Below are 13,214 nucleotides of genomic sequence, written 5' to 3'. Positions count from 1 at the left end.
AAAAGGCAAGTTATATTTTTTACATTTTGATTAATGCAATGTGGATATATCTTCCGGATAAAAAAGGAAGTCATTTCATTATTTTTCATAGTGACGATATTGATGATAGTTACGATAGTGACAATATCGATCATGACCTTGATATGGAGCTGGAGCTTCTAATTATGATGAATACGCTAACTATGGATATGATGCCAGAAATAGACCGATTTTATATCACCTTTCAATTTGAATTAGCAAAAGCAATGTCTCCTTGCATAATATGGATTCCAAACATCCATGATTACTTATCCCTCGATCTTTTAGTGAACTATCTCTCCAAGGATTGTGAAAGATGTTCTATTAGAAATATTTGTTATTGCTTCGACTTATTTCACAACAACGAAAACATTTTTTCATTCTTTCATATATGGGGTTCACTTGGAAAAGAAAATGTCCCATACCAATGGAAAAGCAAAAACAGAAAAGATATACGCAATCCGAAATATCCTAACAGCAAATATATCTTTATTCAACTACCTACGCATATTCTAGAAGACACGATGCTATCATATGGTTTGCGTTTTTCCTACATACGGTGTATGTTTGCATGATGCCAACCATGCTGTACGTTCCTTAAGCAAGCTGGAGATGCATTCTTCCTCTTGGACCTTGTGGTCCTTACTTCCTGCAGACCCCTGTGTCATTCGTAACCCCCTGTGTCATCCCCGTATCAGACATAATAATAAATTGGAGTTGAAGAATTAAACTATTTCTTATTTATATTTTTCAGTAATTTTTTTTTTGGTTGGGTGGGGGGAGAGCAATGATTTGCATGGGTCTAGTGATTACCAAAATAACAAATCGCAAAGCTTAACTAAGAAAAGAAAAAGTTAGGACACAAAAGGAAAAAGGAGGGGACAAATTAAACGAAAGGAGATCATGACACATTAATTGTAAAAAGTATATTAACACAGCATCTTGGTGATGATGTGGGTGAAAACTAAAAATGGAGTATGTATGGAGAATTAAGGACTTGTGGACATTTTTGCAGAGAGCAATACAGAGTGAAACAGCAGAGAAACATATTAATTCAGAGGCAATTTTTATTTAATTTGGTGCTCTCTCAGTCTTTCACTCCAAAGCTTCATAATATCAATCAAGATATTTAGGTTAGCTAGCCACACTGATTGGGTATTAATTTATTATTATTAGGATAAAATATGTTTTTGATCCCTAATAAATATACAAAGAATAATGCTAAACTGTCCAAAACAAAAAAGCTGAAATATATAATCCTATTCAATTAAATCATGCCTTAATCAAAAACCCCTTTTGAATCAATGCAACCATACCTTGAATTGCTACTGAGTAACTCATTTTCTGGTTCTATTGGTGTCTCCAACATACTAAAAGGGGAAAGCATGAACAACAAAAGAAAAAGGAGAAATTTCTTAATTGCTTGCTTCTTATATGCAAACCCCATTGGTATCGCTGCATCCCGACATTAGTGGACCATTGTGCTATGAAGAAAGAAAACAAGGGTAACTTTGGAAAAAGAAAAGATTTTAAAAAGCTTAAAATTAGTTGACAGTGTGTCACTTTTTAAGTGGATTGGTTGATATTTCTGCTTGCACATTTTGGATGCTTAAGCATTACTCATATCCGAATTTTGAGTTTGTTCCCGAATAAATTGAGTTTGTTTTCTATATACACAAATGTGAAGGGACCTTAGAAGGCCAGTTAAGCTAAAACCCATTGTGTTAGTGGATTTAGTTTTGTTAATTTGGTTTTATTTTGTTGTGTTAACAAGATAAAAATATAAATAAAAACGTTGAGTTGTTTAGCGTTAATGTTTAAACTGATTTTATTGTGATAGTTGAGAGCACTACAAAAGTAGCATTTAGCATAATCAACTATTGATTGATTATATTCATTCCAGTTTTTCGTTACAATTCACTGCTAGTGCCAAGGGGTGGTGATGGATTTTATTTGCTCAGGTGCTTCTGCAATTGGTAAATGTTTAACTACATACTCTCCTACGAGAACAACCTTAGAAAGCTTGTAACGGAAAGGCTGGAGGATACTAAAGCCAGTGTGCACTACCATGTTGATGAGGCTCAAAGGATTAATGAAAAAAAATTGAAGATGTTGTACTGAACTAGCAGAAGGAAGCGAATGTCTGTATTGCTAACGCGAGGAAACTTATTGACTGAAGCTGGTTATATTGTCTGGGGCAAAGTTCCAATCCATGGACAAGAAAACAGCTTAGTAGGAGATTTGAAGAAATGACACAAGATTTCTCAAGTCATGGAAAATGGAAATTTGATAGCATTTCTTACAGTGCTCCTTCTGAAGTCATGATTCTGCCATTTTGTAGAGAATATGGAGCAGTAGACTCCCTAACATCAGTGCTGAATGAGATGAAGGAAATTTTGAAGGATTCTAAATAGTTCATGATTTGAGTGCATGGGATAGGTGGTTTGGGTAAAACAACACTTATGAAATAGTTAGTTAGCTTGGCAAGTAAAAGAAAGATGGCTCATTTGGTGCTGTGGCCATTACCGACATAACCCATTCTCCAGATGTGAAAAAAATTCAAGGCCAAATTGCCATGGCTATTAGACTTTGGCCATCTTATCCAGTGTCAGTAAAGGGTTTTCTGGTGATTATAGCAAATGCTGGTAAACGCCACATTTATTGCCGTAAAAACCATGCATGTTTACTGGCAATACTTATTTCCACTTATAAAAAATGTTGTCTTATTTCTTTAATCCTAGGCATACATTTCATACATTTCCTTTATATATATAACAGCACTGAAAAAATTGAGAATCAAGTGAAAATCAATCTAAATTTATTTTTATTATATAAAAAATAGATTATTGAGGGCGAGCCCTGGTGCAACGGTAAAGTTGTGTCTTGGTGACTTGTTGGTCATGAGTTCGAATCCAGAAACAGCCTCTTTGCATATGCAAGGGTAAGGCTGCGTACAACATCCCTCCCCCATATCTTCGCATAGCGAAGAGCCTCTGGGCAATGGGGTACGAAGTAAAAGTAGAAGTAAAAATATAAAAAATAGATTATTACAGAAAAATACATTATTCCAACAAACATAACTGAGTTTTGATCTATTTAACATCTCAACTGCAAGATAATATATTAACCATGATAGGGAATAAAACTTCACAAAGAAAAAATGATAAAGCTGAGTGATAATTCCTTGCCCATTTTGTTCCTTATCAAGGTATATATATATATATAAGAAACACAGCAATGAACGCCTAAGCCAATCATTGGCTGATTACAAAAGAAACAATTCTGTTATGGAATAACAAAATTGTGCATAAAGTGATAATAGAAAGTGTGCAAAACATCTGAGTGGTTGTGCTAGCTAGATGACAGAGTAGCGAAATATTCTGGGGTAGTGGAAAGGATCACACAAAGTCTTGGAGGTGGGTAGACTTCCTTAGTACCCTCCTGGGCCTGCTGCTGTGTTCTTGGGTCGTGTCACTAACAACACTCCCCCCTGGAAAATCAACCTTTACCCTCAAGGTTGTATGTGGTCACTGGTTTTCCCAGTTCTCCTAGGTAGTGTCCTCGGGAGAAAATCCAAGCCATTGCACCAACACCATTTTGGAAGGAGGTGATGTTGAATTGTCCAATTTCCAATCCAGAATGGATAGTGGCTCCACCACATGGTGGTTGTCTGACTCTTGCGATGGAATATTGCTGCGGGTGGTGGGCCGTGATATGGTTTTAGCAGGCAAACATAGAAAACCGGGTGTGTTCTAGCAGCCATGGGCAATTGGAGACAGTACGCGACTGGTCCAATTCACACCTGAACCTGGAAAAGGCCGTAAAAGCATTTGGACAACTTGGAATAATTGGGTTGAAGGGAGTTTTGCTGACAAGGGCAGAGGTGAACATAAACCCAATCCCCCTCTTTGAACGTGACCTTGTGGCGATGAGAATCGGCGTACTGTTTCATGGCTTTCTATAAGAACCGCTGCAGTTGAGTGTGGATAGCGTGCCTCATAACTAATAACAAGTTTGCAGCTTCCACCGGAGACAAGCCTTGTAGGTAATGGGGCATAGACATAGGTGGTTTTCCTTAGGTGATTTCAAACGGAGACAGGCCCGAGGCCAAATGAACAAAAATGTTGTAGCACCACTGTGCCAGTGTCATAAATGAGTACCACTGTGTAGGACGATCGTGAAAAAAGGAACACAAAAATTGTTCCAGAATCCTGTTAAGGACCTTTGTCTAGTCATTCGTCTTTGGATGGTAAGAGGTGCTCATCTTCAACTTAGTATCACTCAGGCGGAATAATTCACGCCAAAAGGCATTGATAAACAAAGGATCTCTGTCGAAGACCAAGCATCGCAGGAAGCCGTGTAATTTGCACACAATGTCCATGAAAAGCAGGGCGGCCTAATATGTTGTGTGTTGTAGGGCATGAAACCATGAGACTAAGGGAGGCTGGTGATGAAATTCAGAGACAAGTCTTCCCAAAGTCCGGCAGGTTTTGGTAACGGCTGAAGTAGACTAGTTGATTTTTTAAGGTAGCCAAACTTTTTCCTGGTAGAAGATGAGGTCACGATAAACCGAAAAACCCAAAAAATTTGTGTGGCTTTTATGAAAATAAAATGAAAGAAATTATATTATATAATAAAAGAATTCTGAAAGAAGATAGGGGGAATTTTTTTTAAAGAGATATTATTTAGGTAAGACCTTCAGTAAGGTTGTTTCGAAAACAAAAAGAAGAACACTATCATGACACAACTTTTATTTCATACCTTTCTAAGATTAAAGGAAATTTATTTATTTTTTTTAACAAAAGAAAGAATTCACTCCGCTCAAAAGTTAAGACAATACAATCGAACGTAATCCACACCACACATAAGGATGAAAAATGAAGAGTACCAAAATGAAGAGACGACAAAAATAAGAGAGAAAAAAACGAAAATAATAAAAAAGTAACTTAGATATCGTTGTGGCATTTCGTCAAACACTTTGTGGGCATCTTTTAATTGGCCGTTTTGTGAATAAGAATTGAGAATGGCAGTCCAAGAGGCTGAAATCTTTATTGGCATCTTCTGAGATATGGATTCTACCTCTTTGATGTTGTCATTTCGTCCATTCTCTGCTATTTGGGTGTTGCACTGAATCAAAAACTTTCTGCCTCTACCCCCACTTTTTACGGAGTCATTATTATGTTTTCGATTCAGCTTGGATTGGAAGAAATTCAACTTAGTTATACGCTGGTGAAAGGTTATGATATTGTAGAATCAATCTTTCGGTGACGGATATTCCAACTTTGATTCAGCATTCGATGAGAGGAGAAGAGGAGAGATGAGAGACGTTGCATGTTTTCAAATTTCTCAGAGTAATATAACATTTTTAATAAAATTACCAAATTAACATTTGTTCATAAAAAACACATGTGGGTCGCTTAAGTTGTGATTCATCCTGGTTGGTCCTTAACATAGATTTTGCTAACATATTTTTTTAATTTCAGCTCTTATTTTAAAAAGTTATAATTTAATTCTTTAATTTTTAAGGCTTAAATATATTTTTAGTTTACTTTTTTTAGTCCATTAAATTAAATTTTGATTTTTTAGTCCTTAAATCTAATAAATATTTTCTTAATTTTTATCTCCAAAAGTGCTAGAATATTTAAAAAAACAAGGATTATTTTTGTGATTCACACAACATGAGATCATCATTGGACAACTATCTAAACGCATCACTGAAGTGGAAGAAAATTGCCAAAGCATCCGTACGCATCGTTGAAGCAACCATACGCGTCCAAAACTCGAACCAATGTCCAAACTCCAAAAGCGTCACAAATATCGGGGAACTCACATAGGCATGAATTTATTCCTTTGCTTGGCAGGTTTTCCTTTTGTATGAACTTTGACATTGTTGATTGTTTGGTGGTGTTCCTCTTTTTGTAGTATGTGTTGCAGATTATGTTTGATGTTTTTATTTTCAGCTAAAGGTTATTTTTAGTTTATTATGTTTCAAAAAAATTTCATCTTGATGATTAAATTTTAAAAATTTCATTTTGATCATTTTTTATTTTTTGAAAGTTTTATTTTGATAAATTAAATTTTATAAAATTTTATTTTGATTTTTTATGTTTTTGAAATTTTTATTTTAATTCATTCTTTCATTTTCCATTAAACACATTATTATTCTCTCAATGTTTAAAATTTTGATGGAACACTAAATATAAATAAAATAATTAATTTAAAATAGTGGTGGTAAAAACAGTTAAATATTTCAAAATTTAAAGCATTGATAAAGAAAAAATAAATTTTTTTTTAAAAAAGAAAAATTGACTTAAAAAAATTTTTGAAAACATAAATCACTAAGAAAAATTTTAAAACTTAATGTACCAAAACAAGCTTTCAAAATAAAGAAACAAAATACAAATTTTAAAATTTAATATATCAAAGTAAAAAAAATAATAAAATATAATGCATCCAAAATGACATTTAATCTTTTTTTAAAAAAAATTGACAATAGATTTTTTATCTCTGAAATCATTCAAATATATAACATAAACATGAAATCATAGATAATGGGTTCATGGTGTTCTTCTCTAATTAGTGATTATGACCAATATTATCATATTTGAACTGGTGATCGACTTAGTTGGGCTATCAAGTCATTAGGTCACGGATGGATCATAAATTGAACTACATGATGTGATTTTTATAAAAAAAATAAAAGGAAAAGTTTTCTACTTCAAAAAATTATAAAAAAAAATTAGTAAATCATACCTTAAAAAATAAAATAAAAAATCACAACACAAATTAACTATCATAATTCCACGGGTTCATTCTTGATATTTAGAACCATTACCAAAACATGTTATAATTAAATAACGAGGTTTTTATACAAAACAAACTCAAATAAGTTTCAAACATAATTAAACCCAATAACTTAACAAGTTCAACTAAAATTACAAAACACAACTACAATAACCAATAATGTATTTATGGCTAAGGAGACAAAATGACTTCGAATTGGGGCCCTTATTCTTCATCCAAGAAATTAGAAGCTTCACCAGCATTAATTACTTTCATTTTGGTTCACATTACAAAATGACTTCCGGATCCACAGTATTCTCTAGTCCATCTTCATCATCCAAATTTAATTGATCAGTGACAACGTTATTATAGATATAATTTATGAAACAATGAACTTATAATTAATCATAAACTAATAAAAACCTACCAATACCATCTGAAATAGGCTGGATAGTTATATTTACAAGATAATTACATTATGTCTCCACCTCCTCATCAGTTAAGGATGGAGGTGAATCCTCCAATAGTCAACAATTGTTTCAAAATTGATAGGATAATACTTTGGATTAACTATGCTTTTTGGTCCCTAAATTTTTTTGAGTTTTCACTTTTATAGTCTCTAAAGAAAAGGAGTGTTCAACAATGAGAAGTGATAAATCTTGTGAGTCGTTCTCAATGCCCAAATCAAAGGAGTGTTCGTTCAGTGAATGATGTGTTGTTGCCATCTTCTGGATATAAAGGAAATAAGAAGAAAGTGAAGTGTGCAGGACAGGGAAAAAAAGGCCCTTTTACATTATCACCCATGTTTGTTCAATGTGTCATTCTTTTGGAAACTTCTTGGGAGCATGCCATTCTTTTAGAAAATAAAACTCAAATTAAATTAAGGGTATTTTTATAAATGATTAAATAGGATTAAATTAGTTAAAATTTGGTTATATTTGAGTCTATAAAGAAAAGACATTTTTTTCTTATATATGAGTTTAAAGAGTATTAAATAAGTTTTTTTCTCATTTGAAAGAAATTTCTAAGAAAATTTAACAATTTTTTTTTTCTCAACCATTTTGAAAATTGGTTTACAGAACAATTTTCAAAATCCCCTATCTCCAAACAAAACACACAAATCAAATATGTATACTAATATTAAAAGAAATATTTATATGTGGTACACAATTGTGTCCCCGAACCACTGCTTAAACTTCCAATATTCTATTTCAAACTATTGTAATGTTCACTTTTCTTTTAGCCTCTGAACATTTTTCTTCCTCTCTGCTTCTATTTTATTTAAAAGATTTAGAGAGGCAATCACCCCTAGTTAGCATAAAGAAAAATGTTTCTTCACAATGTAAAATAAACACAAACGGAAAATTGGATTGAAGAATTAGATTATTTATAGTAAATTAACATTTTTTAGGGGCACTAGTTGCAAGGGTTTATTTTGATTAGTTGCAAAGCACGTTACTATGGTTGAAGAGAAGAAGGAAAAAAAAAAAAAAAACTATATGCACCAATGAAAGAGTTGTCGTATAGTTCAGCTTACTCATGCTTGCAAGGCTTCCAATAAAATAAAAGTAGAAGCAATAGGGCGGGTAGATATGAGTGGGGAAGGAAAACAACTAGTATTATATACTAGTATTTTGCTAAGTTTGACCTGAAACATTTGAAAGGAGTTAAATGACAAGGGAGTTAGTATATAAAGAGAGAGAAACTTGAGAAGCATCTCTCCAGAGAAAAATACAAAGTGAAGCAGCATAAGCATACTTGATTGAGTCTAGAGGTAGTTTTTCTTTCGTACGTGCTTTCTGAATCTGTCCCTCCAAAGCTTCAATACGCAAATAAGATTATCTAGCTTCTTGTCGTTGTTGCTGTAGTTGTCGTTGTTATGAATGTTATTATTACGTGAAAGTTTCTTTTTTAGAGTGAAAGATGTTGTTGGATAACTTAGTTGTTTCTGTTTCTCTACCTTGTGTGTTCTCTTGCTTGGCTGGGTTATTATGTTATACAAGATGAGATTAGGGATAGAAATAGACCAATCATTAAATAGATGTAGTTTGATTAGGCGTGTCTAACAAATTAAAAGGATTGAACCTAAGTTTTTTAAAGACTTATTTATTAAGTATACTAGATTTAGGTTTATAAAAAACGTCTGGTAGACCTAATAACTCAGCTTATTTATCTATATAATATAAAAAAATCATATTACTCCAATAATTATGATTAATTAATTTATATGACCAAAAATTATATATGTAAATAAAATTAATTACTTTGATTTATCCTTATAGTTACGTGTTTGTGCCATATCATATGGCTTTTATATTAGTTTTTCATATGCATTTTATATATTTTTTTTGACTTTTTATGTTAGTTTCTTTACGTTAGCCATATCACATGAGTTATCATATTTTAGTAAGCATATTTTTGTATTGTCTCTTATATTATAGTGTTTTAGGTTTTTATTCTTTTAAAAACCAAGTTTAGATAACAATGGAAGGGATGATTTTTTTATGATATATTATTTCTTAAAGGCTCATTAGCCAATTTAAAATTAAGTTAACAAATGGTAGGTTTTTAAATAGATTACCAGATCAGGTCAAAACTTTCAAAAAGAACTGTCAGACACACAAAAATCATATGATAGATAATAGGTCAAATTTATTTCTTAGTTTTATAAAATAAGTCAAATTTATTTATAAAAAATTTAGCATGATTTGACCTGTTCAGATCCTTAGATGTGATAAGAATTTATTCGATTTATTGAGATATGACAAATGCTAACCAATGTACCCTTAGGATATTAGTTAATGAAGTGGAAAAAAAATTATTTATTGAGATGCACAAAACTATTGTCCATGACTTTTTTACTCTCTCATATAATATTTATAATAAATATTCACTCCCCTTTTAACTCTTTGTCCATGACTTTTTTACTCTCTCATATAATATTTATAATAAATATTCACTCCCCTTTTAACTCTTTAACCAATATTTTAAGAATATTGATTAGGAGGACCCTTAAGATATAAGTTATGTGTTGGTGTTTTTGTTTTTGTTTGGTTTAAATTTGTTGTGCTAATTAAGATAAGTAATAAAATGATAAAAAAATGTAGACTTTTATGTTTTATTTCTTCTTTAATTATTTTTCATTGTTAGGTAGAGTAGAGGATGCTAATTTAATAATTAATTTCCCTTGTATATATATACAAGTTTAAAATCAATTGAACTGCATCCATAATGTTTCTGTCCGATAGGGATAGGGAGCCAGAGAGGAAGGTGTATGTTGTTGCCTCTTTCACATTAGCTACCATAAGTTATTAGGTAATCACATTATTTACACAATTATCCTCTTTGTGTTGTTAAATAAATTTGTCTTTTGCTTTGATATCTCATTATTGTTTTTTTAATTATTAATGGTCATTTTGATTTGTTAAAAATCAGTATTCTTTATCTTTTAAGGATCTCATGCGCTTATTTGTTACTTGATTAATAGTTCATCACATCAAATACGTATCCATTCATTCTCTATTTAAACCTTCTTTTGTGTAAAAATAGATAAATTTCAAGTATTGTTACCTAAATCACCTTTTATATTTTAAATATTTTATCAACATTTTTTATTTTGCTTTATCTCTTTTTACATATCATATCATAAATCATATTGTATATATAATTTTCTTTCTTTTTTTATTCTCTCTCTAAGAATTGGATAACGCATTGACATTAAGTGTCTATCAAACATTTTTCATAAATCTATCTTATATATGCGTGTAATCACTACACCAAATTTGTTCATTTAGTGTTTATTCTTCAAATAGATAATACTTTTTAAGCACCATCTCTTATGGCAATGTATATTGATATACAACGCTTATCCAAATAAATGTTGTATATATATATATATATATATATATATATATATATATATATATATATATATATATATATATATATATATATATATATATATATGCTTTTGTTCAATTCATCTATCTTTATGAATTTGAATTTAATAAATAACAATTTTAAAATTTATTTTATTTTCATATATATGTAAATCTAATTTAGTCCAATTGACATACAATCCAAGCTATCCACAAACCAAACATGTGCAAATAAGATAACACACATACACACACACACACACACACATATATATATATATATATATATATATATATATATATATATATATATATATTAAGTAACAACAATGAAGATGTTGTCATTAATTGCAAACATCATCTCTCTCTCTAGTTGCAATTGTGAAATGGTATGGTTCAGCATTCAATGTGCTTAGTAAAGGTATCTTAATTTATCATGCAAAAAAATTAAAATAAAGCTAACAAGCAACATAGAAAGTGCATAACTATCCCAATTCTAAGCATAATTAAGTGAGAAACATCAAATCTAGAGACATACCTTTTCTTGTAGAGAAGAGCAAAGACAAGGTTGGCAAATGTCTCGGACTTCAAATCTCACTCTTCAAACATTTGATACAATTTGTGGTAGAAAAAAGAGGCATAGGTAGAGTGTCTACGCATCAATGGCAAGGCAAGAGAGTCTAATGAAAAGCTTGTCCAAAGCTAAAACCAGGTAGTAATACAATTCTTCCACTTAAGTGAATTTATGAAAATAGAAAATCCTAACAGACCTACTCTTACCCGTAATTGTGAATATGGGATAGAATCCTAAAATTGAATTAAAGGCTGAAATTAGGTTACATCAACAAAATCTTATAATGAATCAGTGCATACTCATTGTGAATATGTATCTTAATTATGGCAGAACACCTAGCAAACCTACTCTTACCCGCACATGACAACAACCCACAATTCTAGAATGGAACAACATAGCATGATGATGAACGTCCAAAATGCTTGAGGGGTTCTGCAGTGGATGCTGGGATCAGTCTAAAGTTGGTCCCAACGTCGCAAGTTGTAGCCATGGTGATTGGAAATTGATGACTGTAAATTAAAGGCTACTATGGTCGTACCTAGTAAGGAGTGTTGGTGGTGGCTCAGGGTTGGAAGAAGAAAGAAGATGAAAGAATTTTACAAGTTGAGAAAAAGATCAAAGTGGCCAGCGGCACACCCACCATGGGAACTAAAGTGCTCAAGAAGCCCTACATCCAACGGTGATCCTGAGTCCTAAAGTAGAATAACAAACATAACACATTTTGAATTGGTAAGCCTCATGAGATAAAATGTTTCACAAAATAAACTCAAAGAGCATGTAAATGCTACTAGTGGCGGCTGTTCAAAACATAATTGGCCTTAAAATTGTAATTGTTTCATCAAACTGCCGCGAACAAACACTGATGACAATTTTAAAAGAAGTGCTGCAAATTAAGTGTTGCAATTTACTTAATTTCTTGTAGTGGTTTAAGCCTGGAATCCAACCAACCATATTCTTTGAAGACATTCACTCTTGGCTTAAGCTCAAGCATTTGTAGAACTTTGAATTTCTTGAATAAGACCTTTTAAATCAAACCTAATTCCAATTAGACATCATATATCATACATAAAATCATTCCACACTCCAAAACAACATTTCAAGCATCAACTACTCCAACAAAACATTCAATCAAAGTAAAACATCCCTTATCTGTACTAACCAAGGATTTAACTTTGAGAAGCAAGTGAAAAGAAGAGGATTTTGGGTCCAAGATGAGGACTTTCCTCCACCCTAACAACAACACAAACACACCAAGCAACAATACGCAAACCCTAAAAACAAGTAGACTCAACACCAAAACCTCATGTGAACATTTTTATGAGCTCCCAAAGATGCTCATCAAAGGAAAACAAAAATGGAAGATAAGAGTTGAAAGATGAAGGTTCCTTATCACTGAAATCAGCCCACAACTTGAAATAAGCACAACAATAAGGTCCTTTGAGCAAGGGAGATAAAAGTATCAAGCTCTCCAATGGAGGGTTTTGCTTAGGGAGGAAAAAGAGAGCAAAATGAGAGTGTCTAGAGTTTGGTTTAGATTTACAATGGATTTATGACTCTCTCACTTCCTTTTCTTCACACCCTATACTTCGCTAAACTCCTCACATGCTTTTCATTACTTAAGGTCCATCCACTTAAGTTCAAATACTCTAAATTAAATCTCATAAAAACACATGTAATATGACATATACATAAGCATAAACATAACAAACCATCATCTCATAAATTAATTAATTAATTATAGACACTTAAATTTAATTTAATTTTTCTTATAATTTAACTAAAATCACTTAATTAAACATTATGAAAATCATAGGGTCGCACGTTAGGAACCTACACCAAAATCTTAGAACAAAAAACCAAGTCATCTCTTTTAATTTAATTCATTCATTAAGGGTCATTATAGTAATTAAATGTCATTTAAAAAAAATTCTTTCCTCTCTCATGTCAACACATCATGAACT

The sequence above is a fragment of the Glycine max genome, chromosome 15 (assembly GCF_000004515.6).
Source record: "Glycine max cultivar Williams 82 chromosome 15, Glycine_max_v4.0, whole genome shotgun sequence".
NCBI lineage: Eukaryota > Viridiplantae > Streptophyta > Magnoliopsida > Fabales > Fabaceae > Glycine > Glycine max.
The sequence above is the reverse complement of the archived record's forward strand: the minus strand, read 5'-3'. Positions refer to the sequence as shown.